This window comes from Acomys minous (genome assembly GCF_964271855.1).
Source record: "Acomys minous genome assembly, chromosome: 8".
Lineage (NCBI taxonomy): Eukaryota > Metazoa > Chordata > Mammalia > Rodentia > Muridae > Acomys > Acomys minous.
In genome coordinates, this window is record NC_140489.1 from 10,352,097 (window position 1) to 10,370,804 (window position 18,708).

The 18,708-nt window shown below is 37.6% G+C and overlaps 1 long non-coding RNA gene across 14 annotated transcripts in view; it reads right to left on the reverse strand.

The window, feature by feature from the left end:
- Positions 1 to 996: 996 nt before the first annotated feature.
- The window catches only part of LOC311603594, a 30,297-nt gene continuing 12,585 nt past the window's right edge, over positions 997 to 18,708 (reverse strand). For 3 of the 14 annotated variants that reach the window (XR_014781150.1, XR_014781151.1, XR_014781152.1), the window contains 13 exons: positions 18,315 to 18,509; positions 17,586 to 17,672; positions 16,721 to 16,803; positions 15,110 to 15,195; positions 14,243 to 14,328; positions 13,368 to 13,456; positions 12,481 to 12,566; positions 11,740 to 11,806; positions 9,798 to 9,854; positions 8,896 to 8,976; positions 8,053 to 8,133; positions 1,524 to 7,100; positions 998 to 1,114 (listed from right to left, as the gene is read on the reverse strand). This is a non-coding gene — a long non-coding RNA (uncharacterized lncRNA). Of the gene's footprint in view, positions 1,115 to 1,523; positions 7,101 to 8,052; positions 8,134 to 8,895; positions 8,977 to 9,797; positions 9,855 to 11,739; positions 11,807 to 12,480; positions 12,567 to 13,367; positions 13,457 to 14,242; positions 14,329 to 15,109; positions 15,196 to 16,720; positions 16,905 to 17,585; positions 17,673 to 18,314; positions 18,510 to 18,708 lie in introns of all 14 variants that reach the window. The other 11 variants (XR_014781145.1, XR_014781149.1, XR_014781153.1 and 8 more) reach the window with 11 other exon arrangements.

Genomic DNA, 18,708 nt, shown 5'->3' on the forward strand with positions numbered 1-18,708 from the left:
TAGCTTTAATTTGGATATTTACGTAACTTTTTTTCTGAATTTGCTAAAGGTCAAAAACATATGAAGTCACAAGTACCTGCGACAGAGACACTGAGTACTCACACATCTGTGTATAAGCTGGCTGCTGACGTGGGTCACAGGCTTATTCTATTTTTATCCACAGACAGCAGTATTAGAGACACAAAATCACAAGCCCTGCTCCAGTAAACAAGCTCTTAACGAGGATGTTCTTTAGGAGACGCGTCTCTCCTCCTCCACAGCACTTGTATTTATTGATTTACTTATGACACATCAGCACTCAGGAACAAGCTAGCAAAGGCCTAAACAAGTTACTGAGTGTTTTTCTATTACCTGACGATAGACTCATTTCCAATAAAGGTAATAGAGAAAGCATGTTTGGGGATTTTTGAAGAATTGTTTTTTTGTTTTTGACTGTGCTATGAAACAATGTGGAAAAATACGGATTTAATAGTTAAGATTTGATTCCATTCATGACTTTGGGCCATTTACGTTTAGATTATACATTGAAAACTAAACCACTCTGCCACATGTAAATCAATAGATTTGTATGCGTCATCAGCGTCAGCCCACTGCATCGTCCGCAAATGATCCCAGGAAGTGCACCAAACCCCACAGTTCCAGATGCATATGGTAGTACATCCTGTGTGACCGCTCTATACCACTTATTATAATCACTGGGACAAGACACTGGGCCAATAGATGTCTTTTTAAAAATAAAAATCTACAGTTATTTATTAATTGATTTTTCATAGCATTAGCTGCTTATGAACCATAATGCTCATGGGAGGGCAAGACCTATAGTTGTCCCTAAAATGCACCTATAGATTTGCTTAGGCCATTGAATGCATCTCTTTTTATCCGTCATTTTCATGGTAAGACCAATTAACTAATCAATTCATCAATATAATATTTCATAACAATCTATAACTTCATTGGCCATCATTGGGCTTCATTGAATTCAGTTGCTACTTACCAAACAGCAGTCACTGTGTGTCTTAAACAGGCCACCCACACACATCGTGGTCTCTCTTCCTCACATTGGTCCCTCTCTTGTGCACTTAGGGGCTTCTCACAGCAGCACACGGGTCCCATCCTGAGAAGTGCAAAGCAGAGAAGGCAAAATCAACACTGAGATAAGATCTCTGCCTGGAACAGACAACAGCCTAGAGTCTCTTGTATGTGGACCTCATTGTTGCAATATATAACAAACCACTATGCATCATCCATCCATGGCTAAGACTACCTTTCCCCCATTCCCTTTTGCATTTTTACTGAACAAATTATTTGTTCATTGTTGCTACTGAAATAAATAAATACAGGATTCAGAAAGCCCAAGGCTAAGAGATGTAAATTCCTCGTGTATTCTCTGTAGTTGTTGAGCCCAGCACTCTCAATTTCATTGCTCTATGGCAATAGAGCCTATCAATTTTAATACATACGAAAAGCACCAAGAATGTTTTAGGACAAGTGCCCCAAATCAAAAGGAGACCTTAGTTACTCACAGGGGTGTGCCACGGCCTCAGTTCCAAGAGATGGTCAAGCAATCGGTACGTCCATTGTCCATTGTGACGAAGGTAAAGGAGAGAAGTCAAAGAAAAGAGTTCTTCATTAATCTTTTTTTTTCCAGTCATTTACTAACATAGTCATGTAGATTAAGATACAGTATTACTCATGTTTCTACCAGCGTGATAAATAAACCTGCGCCCACCACAAACCTTTAACTGTGACACGTGACTATCCATAACCTCCCCGGCTGAGGAGCACCCGACTCTGATCAGTATCAGGACTGTTTTTCTTACTATGCACTGAAATAATAAATAGTGCCTGCCTCTCATCTTTGTGTTAATAAAATGGGTTGATTTAGTCAACAACTGCTATTTGGAAGGATGTCTGGGGGGGTACAGTCACTGCTAGGCTAACCACACCTGTTGGACGCCCCCAATCCCATGTACATATGGGCAACGCTAATTAGACCCAATGAGTTATACTTTAAATGTGTTTTTTTTTTAAAGGAAAGCCATGAAGTTGGAAAGAAGATGTGTTGAGGGTGCAGAGGAAGAATTAGAGGAAGGTAGTTAGAGGTAAATAACCTAGATGTATTATATACATGTATGAAATTTTCAAAGAAAAATTTTTAAATATTCTTCTTTTTTTAAGTATTTCTACTTAAGGTCCTTGTGTTTTCCTGAAAGCTGGCTACATGATCAGACCACAGAGGTCCAAACATGAATTATTCATCTTTACGGACTCATGTGTGACCAGTTTAACAATGGCTGTGTCACGACCCTTCATGCGATTACTATTCAACTTATTAATTCACTAATAACAATAAAGTCAGCACGATGGATACAAACTCAAAGGCAAAGGACACTAAAGTGCTAATCATCTATACAGACAACCCCATGTTGTCTTTTCTTCTTCTCGACTAATCACCATACTGCGTATATTAACTCATCAATACAAAACAACGGCAAGACTCAAACTGATCTACCAGCCTGCCTTTCACTGGCCTGGGCGTGCCATTCCTAGTGAGGAGGGAAAGTGCTTACTAGTCTTCTCTAAAGAAAACCAGCAAAAATGAGCCTGAATTATTACCTGTGCCTATCGCCCTTAAGAAAATAAGATACATGGACTGTGTATATTTCCCAGTACAGCTCCCTGTCTAAGGAAGAGTGATACAATGTATTTGCATACAATTGTACAGTGCCAGCTTTGGGGGTCATGTCTGAGGATGTGACTCTTCTTGCCTACACCTAGAATCGCTTGCAGAGGGAACGTTATCCACTGCGTGGCCATACTTCAGCGTTTCACACATGTAACACGCTCCATCATAACTCATTAGGCCTACACTGCCATCATGGCTGCTGGTTAGGACCTCTTTATTCACGCTCATTTGCATGAGTTTATTAAACAAGTAATTAATTCAGTGGTCCTAATTTGAAAAACAATGATTCATGAAGCCTAAGAGCATTGAATAATCTGCATGCCTTTAGGGTCATCTGCCACCTCATATCATGTTCACTAATTATCATGAGTGAATTTATAAATGTATTATTTCAGGCTAATTCCACGTATATCATTTTCCACAGTTGGCCTGGCGGAGGCTTTCTTTACGGTTTTGATAATGTAATAAATACTTTAAGAAATGCTTACAAGAACATGAACGTTAATTCTCACTCACTTTGGTCTCTGTGCCCTTCACCCGTGAAGCAAACAGCATGGCAGAATCCTCCAAAAGCCGTGACCATCCTCCTGAGAAAAGATGATAAAGGTTAGAAAGCCCACCCCCAAAGGGTTCTCTTTCCTCCATGTCACTCATTGATTCATCCAGATGTTTATTAAATTTTTCCTACTATGAACATCTGTATCAAAATGAACATCTCTGTGTGGGTCTGCATCTGTGGGCATGACATATGCCCACAACATCAGGTGTTGCTTTTCAGTACACTGCACGTATGAGTGGCTCTTTGGCCCGTGTTTTTTCTTAACACACAGTTTACATTAATATTTCATGCTTTCTTGCATATATTCATGGTAAGGCAAGGCTTTGTTTTATTTACTTCATGTTTACTGATCTGCAAATGACTTATATCAACAAAATAAAATGTGAATAAAATAAAATAAAACAAGGCCTTTGGACAATGGGGTGGTTTAGTGGGCAGAGGCACCTACCACCAAGCCAGATGACGTCAGGGCAATCTCTGGGACAAACTGCCACACCCCTTCCAAGACAATAAATAAATGTAATAAAGCAAGAGCATGCTATATCCCTCCACAGGATCAGTAACAAAACAGGAACTGAGTGAGATTATGTCTGTCACTAGCCTTGGCCTTCCAGAGGCACAATGCTGATGACAAACAAGTCCTATGCCACTGTGAGCCTTTCTGGCTTATTGATTTACTAATAATAAATGAATTAATCACAAATGCTCATGGATATCACCCTACCAACCATTTGTCTTTGTAATTAGTCTCTAATTGAATAAACCCATCACACGTCCTCATTGTTGCCAATATCAGAGAATCGAGTTATTTCATATACCCCTATTCATCCATTGGACCACAGTTGGCTTTTAAAAGTTATATCACGTACTTAATTCAAGTGTTACAATTTTAAAAAATCAAACCAAGAACTCTAAAAGAGTGGACAAAATGCTCCTACCTACAGAGGCAATGGTGGGGTCCGGAAACCAGCAGAACACAGGCGCCGTCCACACATTCAGCCTAGGAAGTCAAAAATAAAAGAGTTAAGGGAGATTAAGACACCGCCCACGTTCCCTCATCAAGTTACTTATGAGTATATGAATGTGAGGTAACACATTTTAATGATTTTCTGACTCTGACACATATATTACAGGCGCCATACTTTGTATCCATATTTTTATGTCTACTGTAGTAGTCACAGTTATCTATTTACATTACAAGAATATAGCTGTCTATGTATGGCATTCCTCGCATCCAAAGGTAAGAGCCCTTGATGCAGAAATGACACATTTTATCCTGTCTTCTCTGGGCCTGACAGCATCCTACAGCGTTCCCCTTATGGGATGCATATGCCAACATCAGCACCTCTGGATTGGGTCCGTTTCTAGCTATTCTCATCGAGTTTGTTAATTAATTGGCTGATAAATTTCTAATAGCAATACAACAAATATCTATTATAAAAACCCAGTTTAAAATAAAGAACCCTTAATGTGTTTCCCCCATAGGCTTATGTTGTTGTTCCAGTTTGAGTGCACATTCACATTTCACATCGTTGCTGCCGTGCTGTATCCGTTTAGAGTGGCACAGACAGTCTCCTTTAAAAATTTTTGTCTTACTTATTGTGTACATTGAATAACTGGCTGATGTTTTAGACAGGGACTCATGTAGCTCAGCGTAGTTTCAACCTCACTACACAGTGAAGCAGACACTGATAAAATTGAGACATTTCTTCCACTGCCCCTGGTATCTGAGTCAATGTTTAATCCCTTGAATGTATCTGATTTAGCTTAATGTATATTTTATAGTCTATTAAGAATAACAAGATAACATTGAACTTCCATTAACCCACTGCAAGAGTAGCAGCCAGCACTTAGATTCTCTGCCACGACCATTAGCCACGGGAAACATCCCTCAACTAATTACCACTATTTATTAGCATTAATAGCGTTAATAATTAGTGTTCTCTTTCTCATTTTGTTATAATTAGATATTATGCCACTTTCATCTTTTCTTATTTATATTGCACATTGACTCTTTATGTTTTAAAATTACTCACAATTACAAAAAAAAAAAACATACCTCTTCAGCATGCCCAACAAAGTGTTGTGATTGTACATTCTCTTACTGATTTCTTGGCTGCAAAATTACTCAAAACCTGTGAAAAGCAAACTCAGACAAGATCCTTACAAAATCCAAAATCTATCTATAGCATCTCTTCTGGAGTGGGCAAAAGTTAGAAATTTTTTTATATGTGGCTTCAGTGTTCCAGAACACCCTTCACCACTCCTGGCAGCAGCTCTAATGATACAGAGTTCTGGCTACTTCCCTTCTTATTATCCAGCCATGCATACCAATTAACTCAGTAGCTTCCTGTGGATAATCCAAAGTCTACAGACTAGTACAGGGCAAACATGTATGAACCTTGGCTAGTTCTTCATCTACCAAGGCACTCATATGCTGCAAAAATATATATATATAACTTGTTTGTGACCCACAAGGTTTCATATGTGTACTGACCAACATAATATTGCATATCAATTCTATATTCATGATAGTTACTTTTACCCATACTGAGAGGGTCACTAAAAAGAAGGTACACACTGACCAATGACCAATTTCTTTTTTAGTACTAGAGATGCAACCAGGGCCTTGTGGATACCCGGCAAGTGCTGTACTATTGACTGACCTTTCTCCCCGTGTGGATAAAGACACACATGTACACTCCAATCTTTCCTTAGCCAAAAAGACCTCACACTTTAACTATTTTTCCTGTTTTCTTCTGGGAGTGACATAATTGACGCTACCTTTGAAAATATTTTAGCTAATATTCACACACGTATGTAATATGATTGGGCCAAGTCCACCCCATCCCACGTAGACTTCACTATTCTCAACATCTTTTATCTCATGATAGATTAAATGATTAGGTAAAGATCCACTCACTCATATTATTTACTTATGTTTCTTTCGATCTTTTCATTCACTTTCAATAATTGCACTTCACACCTTTTTAGTGATAGAGGAAATACATTTTTATTAAAGGGGATTATTTACAACATTTTGTATTGCAACTTCCCGTCCCATAATACCTCCCACAGTCTCCTGGTTTCCTCATCCACCCATTCTTTCATTCTTATATTAGAATAAAAACAGGCATCTAAAATGGTGATGAGGAGGAGAAAGAGGAGCATAAATAAAAACAAGCAAAGCAGAATAGGCAAAATAGAGCCAAAGAAAAGTCACAAGAAACACTCACACTGAGACACATGCATTCACTCGCGGGGAAAACTCATCAGGAACCATAGAATATAAAGAAAGGCATTCATACACTGAGACACATGTGTTCACTCGTGGGGAAAACTCATCAGGAACCATAGTATATAAGGAAACACATACATACAGCGAGATACATGCATTCACTCTCAGAGAAAATTCATCAGAAGCCATAATATACAAGCAAAATATCTACAGTGTAAAAAAGTGATGCAGACAAAGCATTGTGATACGCAAAGCCCTCCAAAAGTGCCATTGAGTTCATACTGCATTGGTCATCTGGTCCATGGAGCCTGCTCTTAAGGGTGGCTTATATGTCCAGTGAGACTCCATTGGAGAAAACTCGTTTTTGCTTTGAGAGAGGTTGTCAGTTGGAGATAGCTTCTGGGTTATGAATATGGGGTTGGGTCCACTTCCCCTCTCAGCACTGGGACCCCATCTGGCTTAGACCTATACAGGTCCTGTGTGTGCTGCCACAGTCTCTGTGAGTTCATCTGTGCATCAGTCCTGTTGGGTCTAGAAGGTCTTGCTTCCTTGGTGCCGTCCACCCTCACTGGCTCTTACAGTCTTTTCACCTCCTTTTCCATAGGGTTCTCTGAGCCCTGAAGGGAGGGATGTAACAGAGACATCTCAGTTAGGACTGAGTGCTCCGAGGTTAGAGGGGAAACTTTTAAAAATATCTTATTCAAAAAAAAAATACCATATTCAGGTAAATGCAACATTACTACTCTAGTTGATTTCAATGCGCCAAACAAAGAGGCGTCGGCCACCATCTTTAGCACATTGATGAGCAAGGGGACCAAGCAAAAATTTGATACAGTGGTCCCACTGGCCTTGCCTCAGTTTTCCCCTTTGTTCAGATGTGTGTTAGCTTTCATGATCAAAAAGTACTGCATGTGTGTTGATTATTGTTATTCATTCATATATTAATATTCATAATGATTACTCCATGTACTATTTTAAATAATTAACCAAAAAGTAATAACATTCTTGAACATTATCTTCTTTTATTTCTTTGATTATGTGGTACTTGAGGCTAGAACCCAGGGCCACACACATCCAAGGCACGTGTTCTACCATTGAACTATCAAGCGTTTACCCATGTCATCTTTAACTGGTTTTGATGTTTCAACACATATTGATAGACTATCTGTCATTAAACAATGCCTAGCAACTGATATTTACATTTGTCTATTGATCCTTTTACTAATTTTAATATATAAAGTATAACAATAGACTCAAAACCCATCCAAGATCAACGACACAACCCTTGTATCTTTTCACCAACTCACTACAGGACTGTTAACCAACAGTGGCGGTAACTCAAGTTTCCTTTGCTTTGGAATTTGAGTCCAAAAGTCTGGTATTTGCCATGTATAAAGTATAGGTAGTAATAACCAGACATTTTTCTTAGCTTGAGTTAAATCTTGTACAATATTACACATATTTATGGCTGGGAGGGCAACTGCCTTTTCCTGATCATTGTAAGCACATCACATCTCTCACATAAGCACATGTAAGAAAATCAGCAGAAGATGATGCTGCATTACTCACAGTTGTAGCTGTGACCCTAACAAGGCAACCTGATGGCTTAGGATGAGGCAGGGTCCATCCACCGACCTGGAGTTGGTTTTGCTGAGAATTACAGAACAGACAGGAAAGAACTGAGATGGTGTTCACTGGTCATTCATTTCTCTTCTGATTATTCAGTCATATTTGCTATCTCTTCAGAAACAGAATAGCACTAAATTTCCTACTCCGATAAGCCACGTCAAGAGACAAAAGGAATGTATTGGAACTACTAATAAAAAACTAACACTTCCAATGTATAATAGCAATGACCTCCATCCTTATTTTATAATCTTAACAATAGTACGATATTTCCTTATTTATATTTTGATTCTTGTGAATCTAATGATTCTCCAAGGATCTATTTGCAATATAGCCAACATCCACTAACACTACCAGGAAGGATATAATGCTGCCTCAATTCACAACCTGCGCAAAGGACTACTTCTGAGAGTCAGTGTGGACTTCAGATTTCCAGAACTGTAAACACAGTGGTCATCACTGAAACAAGATAGGAATTTCTATGAGTTTATATATTTGTTTAACTAATCTCCTAGTTTACTATTAGCATTTAGGTGACTATGAATCACAAACAGTTAAGAACAAGATGCCTAAGTCATCTACAACATCTTTGACTGCTTTGGTGAGATCTCTTTTTTTCTTTGTTCTCAATTTTGAAAGCATTGATTAATGAGTAAAATGCCATGTGGTCATGCATATTTCTCCATCAGCCATAGTTGGTCTTAGTGGCTTCTGGGTGATGTTTTAACCAATAGAATAAGCTTCAAAAACCTCCCAAACTAAGTCAAGGAGCTTGAGGATACTCACATTGGTCTCTCTGTTCCTGACACACATGGTAACTGTGGTCTCAGTAACCAGAGTGGGAGTCTCATCTGGGTAGCGTCTATGCTGGCAGCATGAAGAAAAAAAATTTCAAAAAGAATTATATCCATTTATTCTGCCATTCCCCCTCCATTTTCTTAGTCACTTGGGTAGAAAATAAATTGTCTTAGTTTGGTTTACTTGATAAAAACAATTATAAATACTTAAGCCCTGAACAAAACAAGGGCTCACCATAATTTTTAGCAATTGCATGGTCCTATGTTACACCATTAGGCCACACATTTCTAAACACAAATCATGGTTTCCATGGTTATCACTATGTCTCAATTGACATGATTCTCATGCTAAACAGTGCTGACTGACATGCTTTATCTTTACTTATACATTTACATAAAGAGTCTTTCATGGACCCACTTAAAAAAAAGAAAATATAAGAATTTAAAATATGACATATTTGACCATACCTCAGAGGTACAACTACATGCACACTAGATGCCTTAAGGTGTGGAACTCAGACTTCCAGACCTGGCGTCATGATCCACGGCTCACACCCAGTAAGATGTCATCACTGGTCCAACCTTGGCCTCTAGTTTCTCTGATGAACTTATATTGTTGTTTACTAAGTGATTATTCATTCACTAATAAAAATTACATAATTATGGATGGTGAAAACCAGATTTTAACTGTAATTTACATCTAAATGTAGGCTCTTTTGCATTATGTTACAATGTCTCCTTACATAAATCTTAATTTCAAAATATTTAGTAGTCAAACAAGCATGTCATGGCCACATGATATTTCTCACAGGGACATGGGCCCTTGGCTTCTTTCTATACAAGCCTTTACTAAAACAGTGGAAAGAATCAAAACCAAGAACTTTGACTCACATTGGTCCCTATGTTCCTGAAACATGAACCTGGTGACCAGTGATGAAGGCATCCGTTCTGAGAGTACAAAATAAAACAGAATATGAACAGGCTCCTGTTTTTTCCATACACACTTAAATGAGATCTTTCATTTCATTAGACATCAAGAAAGGCCAACTTGAAAGGAATCCAATGGTATATTTTGAGGTTTTTTAAATCTCATAATGCTTTGGGCATTTTTAAAACCATACTGTTGTTTTGCTTATATATATTGTGGTTTCCAATTTTGTGAATTTCTGTGTTTTCTATGTGTGTATTTGTCTCTGTATGTGGATGTGTTTCGAGGGTGTTCTCTTTCTGTCTTTGTTCTTCTGTGTTTGTTTTGTTCTATTCTGGTTTGTCTGGCTTGTTGTGGTTGTTGTGAATTGTTTGGGTGCTGTGGAGTTGGATGGATGTGGAATTGGGGAGAATCTGGAAGAGACGAGTAAGAGGAAACATTGATCAGACTCTACTGTATGAAAAAAATCTAATTTCAATTTGTAAAAGACAGTATCAGAGGCCAAATTTGTTTAAAAATGTAAGTGGTTTGTGATGATACCTTTTGGTGAGAATGCATTAAGCATCAGCCATGCCCCAGCCCTAGAGAGGGTGTTAATTTCCCTGTGTTATCATTCTCAGGCATGACTCTGACACCTTTAAGCCATTTATCTCTTAATGACCATCCATTATTCTAAATATTATTATTATTAGTTCTTTCTCTCTTCTCTCCTAATTTGTGCATATTTAGTAAGCAATTGATGACTAGTATTACTGAGATAATTATAATTCACAAAAATCATCTACAATATCCTTGAGTATATTTGAGACCAATACGGGATCTTTTGCCCAGGTTAATTATCTCTTTCTTTATCCATTCAGAATTGGCCAAAAATTCATTTAATCATAATGTTTCACTCACATCACCATATTAACATTTTGTTAATGACTACAGTATGAGATAACAACTAGTGGTTTTTATCAATATAGAAAGCATCCTTTAAAAGCAACCCAAATAATATAAGAACACACAGGTCAGTTTTAGATACTCACACAGTATCTACCTTACAAACACAGAGGTAAGGTCAAAAACTCATGACCAAGGAAGAATGTGTAAATCAGTTGTGGTTATTCATACACAAAAAATAAGAGTGTGAAACCACTGACATTTTGTTTACTTATCCATATTACTTGGTTAAATTATCCCTCTGTTGGTCAATCACCTAAGTATGAATGGCGTTATGATGTGTTCTTTTTAAGAAAATACATAAGGACCATGTCTTTGGCCATGCCAAAATCATTATCTGTCATTTTACTCCATGTGATATCCTCAATCATGCTAGCCAAATAATTTTGGGGGGGGGGGGGTGGGGCATATTATCGGTACTCTTGCTATAGAACTAGGTCTTAATTTTAAAATGTGGTGCTGATTTATTGTGTTTATATTTATATTTAACTATAAAGGAATATTATCCTACACATCTGCTGCTAGGATAACAGGCGTAAGCCAGATCCTTTGTAATATGGACCTCACAATTCTAGAGCTGGAATGATGAACCGTAATTCATATGCCATCAGCGGTCACCATTGATCAAACACCAGTGCTCTTCTTAACAATGTCTACATTGATTGTTGAGTGGTGAATAACTAGTACTAAGAAGATAATTATGAACCACTGGAATATGAGGCGAGATCCTAGACACTGGACATTTTCAAAAATATTTTTACCCTATTGAGTATTTCTTTTGTTACGCATTCTTTATTTGGATAAAAAAAAGATTGGTGAGCATTATTTCGCTCCTTATCCATTTTAACAATTTGGCCATGGTTGCTCTTCCCAGATGACAAGTAATGATTCAAATAAAGGGACTAGTGGTGTTTAAAAGTAACCCCAAGAGAAGAAAATATGAATGCTGGCTGTACTCACACAGAATCTATTGTACAAACAGAGCAGATCCAGGGAGAGTATGGGTATCAGCTTGGAGGGATTCACTCTGAGAGTATGAGGCAAAGGAGATCATAAAAAGGTTGGCGTTATCATGTACTCTTTTTCTAATCATCCAAATGTGTTACACAACTACATGTTCTTTTTGGATTCATCTACAAATGCTGAATATGATTCTAAATTAATGTGGCATTGCCACACAGCATGTCTGCAGGACTACTGAGTTTGGTATACAGTTTCAGCACTCCTTTTTGTAAATTATGACTGTGAAGTGCCTTCCAATTTATATATTCTTATATTTTATCTACTTGTAGAAGGAGGCTGCTCTTAACATCCATCACTGAGGTGATGGGTGTATTCTATTTTATGATGTGGACCTCAGACTCCCAGACCTGTAGTCATGATTCACAACTCATACGGCACCAGTTGTCATCACAGATCCAGCATCAAGCAGCCTCCTCTTCCTCATCAGTCTACGCATGTTTAGTTGTTAGCATTAGTGAGATACTTACAAATCACAAGAACCTAAGGGCAAATCTGAAGCACATGTCTGAGCTCTACAGGACTCTCTGTTCTTAAGGTGGCTAAACTCTGTGTCTCACATGTAAGCCACATCAACCCTTTGTTAAGAGGTGTATTTCCAGATGATACATAGGTCTTTATCAGTACAGGGAACAGCCTTTCAAACAACCCAACAAATAAAAGAACACTGACGATACTCACACTGTGTCTATACTACAAACACAAAGTGCTCATCATGAAGCTCAGGACCAACGGAGAATGTGGAATCTGTCCTGAGGGAATCCATTCTGAGAGCACAGAGCAGAAGGGGATTAGAACAAGATTCAATTCTGTTTATTCATCCTTGCATCCTGTCTGCTTGACTCGCCCTTCTCTACTTTTCCTTCACCTACGTATGCATCACACTACTAAGTATTCTTCTTGAGTGAACAATGGCCATGGTTCTTGCCCAACCAAGAACATGAGCCTTCCTGATAGCGCATGTGGCAGGCCCACTCACACTGCCAGACCAATCTACTTTGTTGGGTTCATATTACTGATACTCTTATTGTATATAGCGATACACCTTAATTAGTAAACATCTTAGCAGTATATTTATATTTACACTTTTAACTAATTTTAAAAGCACAATATCACATGTATACACTGGTAGTATCAAGGGCATAAACTAAGTATTTTATGATGTGGACCTCAGGCTCCCAGAGCTACAGTCATGATCCAAAACTTATATACCAACATTGGTCACCATTGATCCAACATTAGCCCTCTTGTTTTCTATTAATTTATGTATATTTATTGAGCAGACAGTCAACCATTAGTATTATAGAGATGATTATGAATCACAAAACTCTAAGTATACCAAACTTTAAGTATACTTTTAAGCTCCCTGGGCTCTTTTGAGATAATGGGTATGTGTTTGGTTACACTTTCTTAATTTGACAAATTTCTTAAAACATTAGGTTTCATGCACAGGCTCTTTTAACCCTTTAGCCAGATCTTCTCCACCAGGATGGTAAGGAGCCCTTTACCAATACAGGAACAGCCATTAAAGCAACACAAAGCAACAGAAGGACACTGCATGTACTCACACTGTGTTTATATTACGGACCCAAAGAGCTGATCACAAAGGCCACAACCAAGCGAGCGTATGTACATCATCTTAGTGGGAGAGTCCATCCTGAGAGCACAGAGCAGAAGCAAACATAAGACTAATATTTTGCTCACTCACCAATGCCTTACCCATCTCTTATCACTCACCTAAATATGTGTGACATTATGGGGTTTCCTTCATGGGGAAAAAAATTCACACAGGGCTGTGATCCTACTGACAACATGGTCTATAATTTTAACTAATGTGGTTTCCTTAGTCATTTATTCTAAATGAAGTGTTGTATTTTGTATATATTATTATGCACATGTTGTAGATTTATATTTGAAGTAGAAAGTGCCTTGAAAACTAATTTTTATTTATATTTTATCCACAATTATTGAGAGATTATCACTCATATCTTCATCCAGGGTCATGGGAGTAACTACATCATCATCATCATTGTTGTTATTATTATTATATTATTATTATTATTATTATTATTATTATTATTATTATTATTATTCCATGCTCCATGACTCATACGGCACCAGTGATCCAACACCAGCCCTTCTTTTCTATACTAATTTCTATATTTTTATTGAGTGATGTGTCACTGAGATAATTATGAATCATAAAATTTTAAAAACAAGATTCTTCAATATACTGTAGACCTATACAGGAACGTTTGTTACACTCAGAATCTTTGTGCGACACTTTCTTAATTGAGCAAAATTTTGTAAAGTTATGTTTTATCTACTTGCGATGGTAACCATTTGGCCAAGGTTGCTCTTCTAGAAAAGAAGGATTTTATGTATACAGTGAACAGTCTCAAACATGAATCCAAAGCAATGCAAGTCCACTGGCTATACTCACTTGGGTTCTATGCTGTAAACACTAGGAGCAGATCATGAAGCTCACAGCAAAAGGACAATGTAGAAATCAGCTTGGCGGAACCCATTCTGAGAGTACAAAGCAGAGAACATGAAAGCATTGACATCCGGTATACTCATCCATGCACTGTGATTTTTGGTGTTATCCCTCCCCTCTCATCATGCACGTAAGTGCTTATTACTGTAGGATGTGTTCTTCCTACAGAAACAAATGGCCACAGCTCTGGCTCTACCAAGAACATCACCAATGATTTTGGTTTCTATGTGATCCTAAATCAAGAATATGAATGAACTTCTGTGCTTGGCATACCTAGCTAGTATTGTGCTATGGGTGTATGATTTGAATTTATGAAATGGAAATGACTTGTTCAATTTATTTATATTTTATCTAATTTTGAAATTGTACTATCCCTACCATAATCGTGTGTATACGGAATTTTCATGATGTGGACCTCAGACTCCCAGACCTGTAGTCATGATACACGGCTCATACGCATCCAGTGGTCATCACAGATCCAGCATCAGCCTCCGCCTCTCTATTAACTAATGCATTTTGCTGAGCATTGATCACTAGCACTATTGAAATAATTGTGAATTATCAAATGAATCACAAAGACCTAACGATAGGATTGAGTCTACTTAAGAGCTCCTCATGCTATTGCTGTGTTGAGTACCTATTTTGCTATATATTCTTAATTTAACAAAATATTATTAAACATTTTGTTCACGGCCTTGGCACATTATTCGCTTGGCAATGGCTGCTCATCTCGAATGATAAGCAGTCTCTATGCATACAGGACCTGCACTTGAGAGCACCCCAAATCAACACAAGGACACTGACTATACTCACACTGTATGTATATTATGAACCTAAAGTGCTGATCGCAAATCACAGGACCAATGGAGAATGTGGAAGTCTCATTGGATGTATCCGCCCTGAGAGTACAAAGAAGATGAGATTATAGCGATTGACATTGTGTTTCCTCATCTATGCATTTGATCTGCTTCCCTTGCTTCCTTCTCCTTAGCCACCGTCTAAGTGTGTTGTATACTACTATGTGTACTTGAGAAAACAAGTTGTTCTGTTTTCTGTTCTGTTTTCTCACAAAGAGCATGGGCTTTGATTATTGTTTATATGGCATCCTCCATAACACTATCAGAACAAAGCTGACTTTGGTGTAGTAAATATTAGCATTATTCTTGTTGTGTAGAGATTCCTTAATTAGTAAAAGATTTATCAATTCACTTCTATTTATATTTTTTATCTAGTTGTAAAGGGAGACTATGGTACACATCTGTTGTCCTGCTTAGGGGTATAGGCTAGATAATTATGTTGCAGACTTCCACCAACAATGGTCATCATAAATCAAAAAAAGCAATCCTCCTCTCTATTAATTTCTAAATGTTTATTGAGCAATAGACTATTAGTATATTGACATAACTATGATTCTCAAAAATCCAAAGACAAGATTCTTAGGTTAATTCAGCCCCTTATAGGATCATTTGTCCGATTTAGTATTTCTTTAATTATGCAACGTAATTTGGAAAAATATTGTTAAATATTTTATTTCAAACAGATGCCATATTTACTATTTGGACATGGTTGATCTTCCAGATTAACTACCAAAGTTTTATCAATAAATAAACAGCCATTAGAAGAAACTCAAATCAAGACATGAATATTGACTACACTCAGGTGCCAACACAAAGAATGGCTCAGAAGGCTCAGTACCAAGAAGGCACAAAGCAGAAGAGACTATAAAAAGATGGGCATGCTGTTTCCTTAGGTCATGTTGTCTGCCTTTCTGCTTCTATCACTCATCTAAGTATACTATATACCGTTATCTATCATTTTTGAGAAAACAAGTGACCCTTTTCTAACCATGCATGGCAAGAATCTTGCCATTAATTTTAGTTGATATGGCATCAAATGTCATCATGTACGAATGTGGAACTCTGGTATGTTTTATTAGTATTTTTGACATAGAATAATGTCTTGATTGGAAAAGAACTTAACTACTTACTTTGTTCCTGTTTTATCTGATTGTAAAAGTAGGCCGTTCCTAACATCTGTCACAAGTATATACTAGGTCTGTGGATCTCAGACTCCCAGACCTATAGTCATGAACCATGAATCATACACCACCACCGGTCATCACTGATCCAACATCAGCCTTCTTTTTTCCTACTAATTTATAAATATGTATCACACAATTGATCATGAATATTACTGAGATAATTATGAATCACAAGAATCTCAGGAAAAAAAACCTGAGTATACCTCAAAGATCATCAGGATTTTGCCAAAAAAAAAAAAAATGGGCAAATTTTTCTATTTCAAACATAACTTACTAAACTCTTGGCCACTGTCGCTGTTCTCAGATGACAAGTAGTTCTCTATCAATACAGAGACAGCCACTAAGAACAACACGGATGTACAGAGAACCGTGATTATACTTACACTGTGTCCATGTTATGAGCCCAAAGACCTGATGATGAAGTTCAGGATGAAGTATGGAGAAATAAGGTTGGGGGGCATCCATTCTGAGAGTGGAGAGCAGGAGAGATTACAAAAAGGTTGCCATTCAATTGATGGAACCACGCTTTCTGTCTTTCTGCAGGACCGCTCTCCTCTTACCACTCACCTAAGAAGACTATACTATATTACATGGGTTTTTTTTTTTAAAGAAAACAGCAATGGTTCTGACTTTAAATAAAATATTACCTATAATTTTAGCTCATGTGGCATCTTTGAGTCATTAACTCTGATTGAACTAGAATGTTTATTACTAAGTGCTATTAGTACTCTTCTGGTACAATTATGTCTTGACTAGAAAATGCTTTACCAATTTACCTTTATGTGAGTTTTATCTAATCACTAAAGTAGACTATTATTAACATCTGCTATGAATAGAATTGGTATGTGCTAGGTTTTTTTTTTTATGATGTGGACCTCAGACTCCTAGACCAGTAGTCATAATTAAAAATCATACGCATCCAGTGGTCATCACAGATCCAGCATCAGCCTCCTCCTCCCTATTAATTTATAGGTGTCAACAGAGCAGTTGATACCTAGTACTATTAAAATTATTATGAGATTAAAAAAATATACGGGCAAGATCATTAAGTATACTTTAGAGCTCCTCAGGATCTGTCACTATGATGAGGAGCATCTTAATTTGCCAATGTTTTTGTGTTTGATGCTCTTGCCATATTAACCCTTTAGTTGAAGCTGCTCTTTTTAGATGATCATAGTCATTTACCAAAATAGTTAATGGCTTTGCAAAACAAACAAAACTAACACAAGAACAGTGATAAATACTTACACAGTGTCTATATTACAAACACAAAGAGCTGATCAAGAAGCTCACAGCCACGGAAGAGTGTGAAAAATCAGCCTGGGGGAATCCATTCTGGGTGTATAAAGCAGAAGAAATGATATAAAGATTGACATTGGGCTCACACATCCATGCAGCCTCTCTGCTTGTCTTTCCTCTTGCTTCTTACATGACACTATTATTTCTTGTTCTTCCCGATAAAACTAATAGCAGTGGCTCGGACCCTGCTTAAATTTTACTTCTCATGGTGATCTCAAATGCCCTGTCATAGAAGCCGCTTTGCTTCATATATGTAACCAGTACTCATCCCGTGCGATCATATCAAATCTCTTAAATGCCTTGCCAACTTATTTTTTACTTTTTAATCTAATTGCAAAAATAGACTATCACTCACATTTGCTGCCGGGATCTCATATGTGATCTAAATATGTTATGATGTGGACCTCAGAATCCAGATATGTAAGTCATGATCCACGAATCATATGCCACCCATTGTCATCATCGATCCAACATCATCCCTTTCCCTCGCTGGTACTGTCCACACTGCTATGGAGCAACACTTACGGGAAATACCCTTGCAGCACTTAAGGGCAATACCCTTGCATATACATCAAATATCTACAGGATCTTTTATCTTGTTAGCACTTGTTAGATTATAAATTCTTAATTTGGAAAAATGCTGTGACACATTCTGTTTCACAAGGAAGCTTGACTTACCATTTGGGCGAGGTGGGTCTTCCAGAGGATGAGTTAGCATTTCGACAATAGTGAGCGCAGTCTTTTCAAAGTCACCACAACCAAGGCATGAACTCTAACTACACACAACCGTGTCTATCTTAGGACTACAACGACCAGAGCAGGAATATCACAACCAAGGAAGAATGTATATACATCAGGTTAGGGGGATCCATTCTAAGAGCACAAAGCAGAAGAGAACACGAAACAATTGATAGTCAGCTTATGCCTACTTCAGACTACTCCTGCCACTATCACTCCTCTACGAACACAATACACTGTTTTGAGTTGTTTTTGAGAAAACAAACAGCCATGGCACAGATCCTCCCAAGGACATGGCCTATAGATTCAGCTGATGTAGAATGGCATCCTCAGC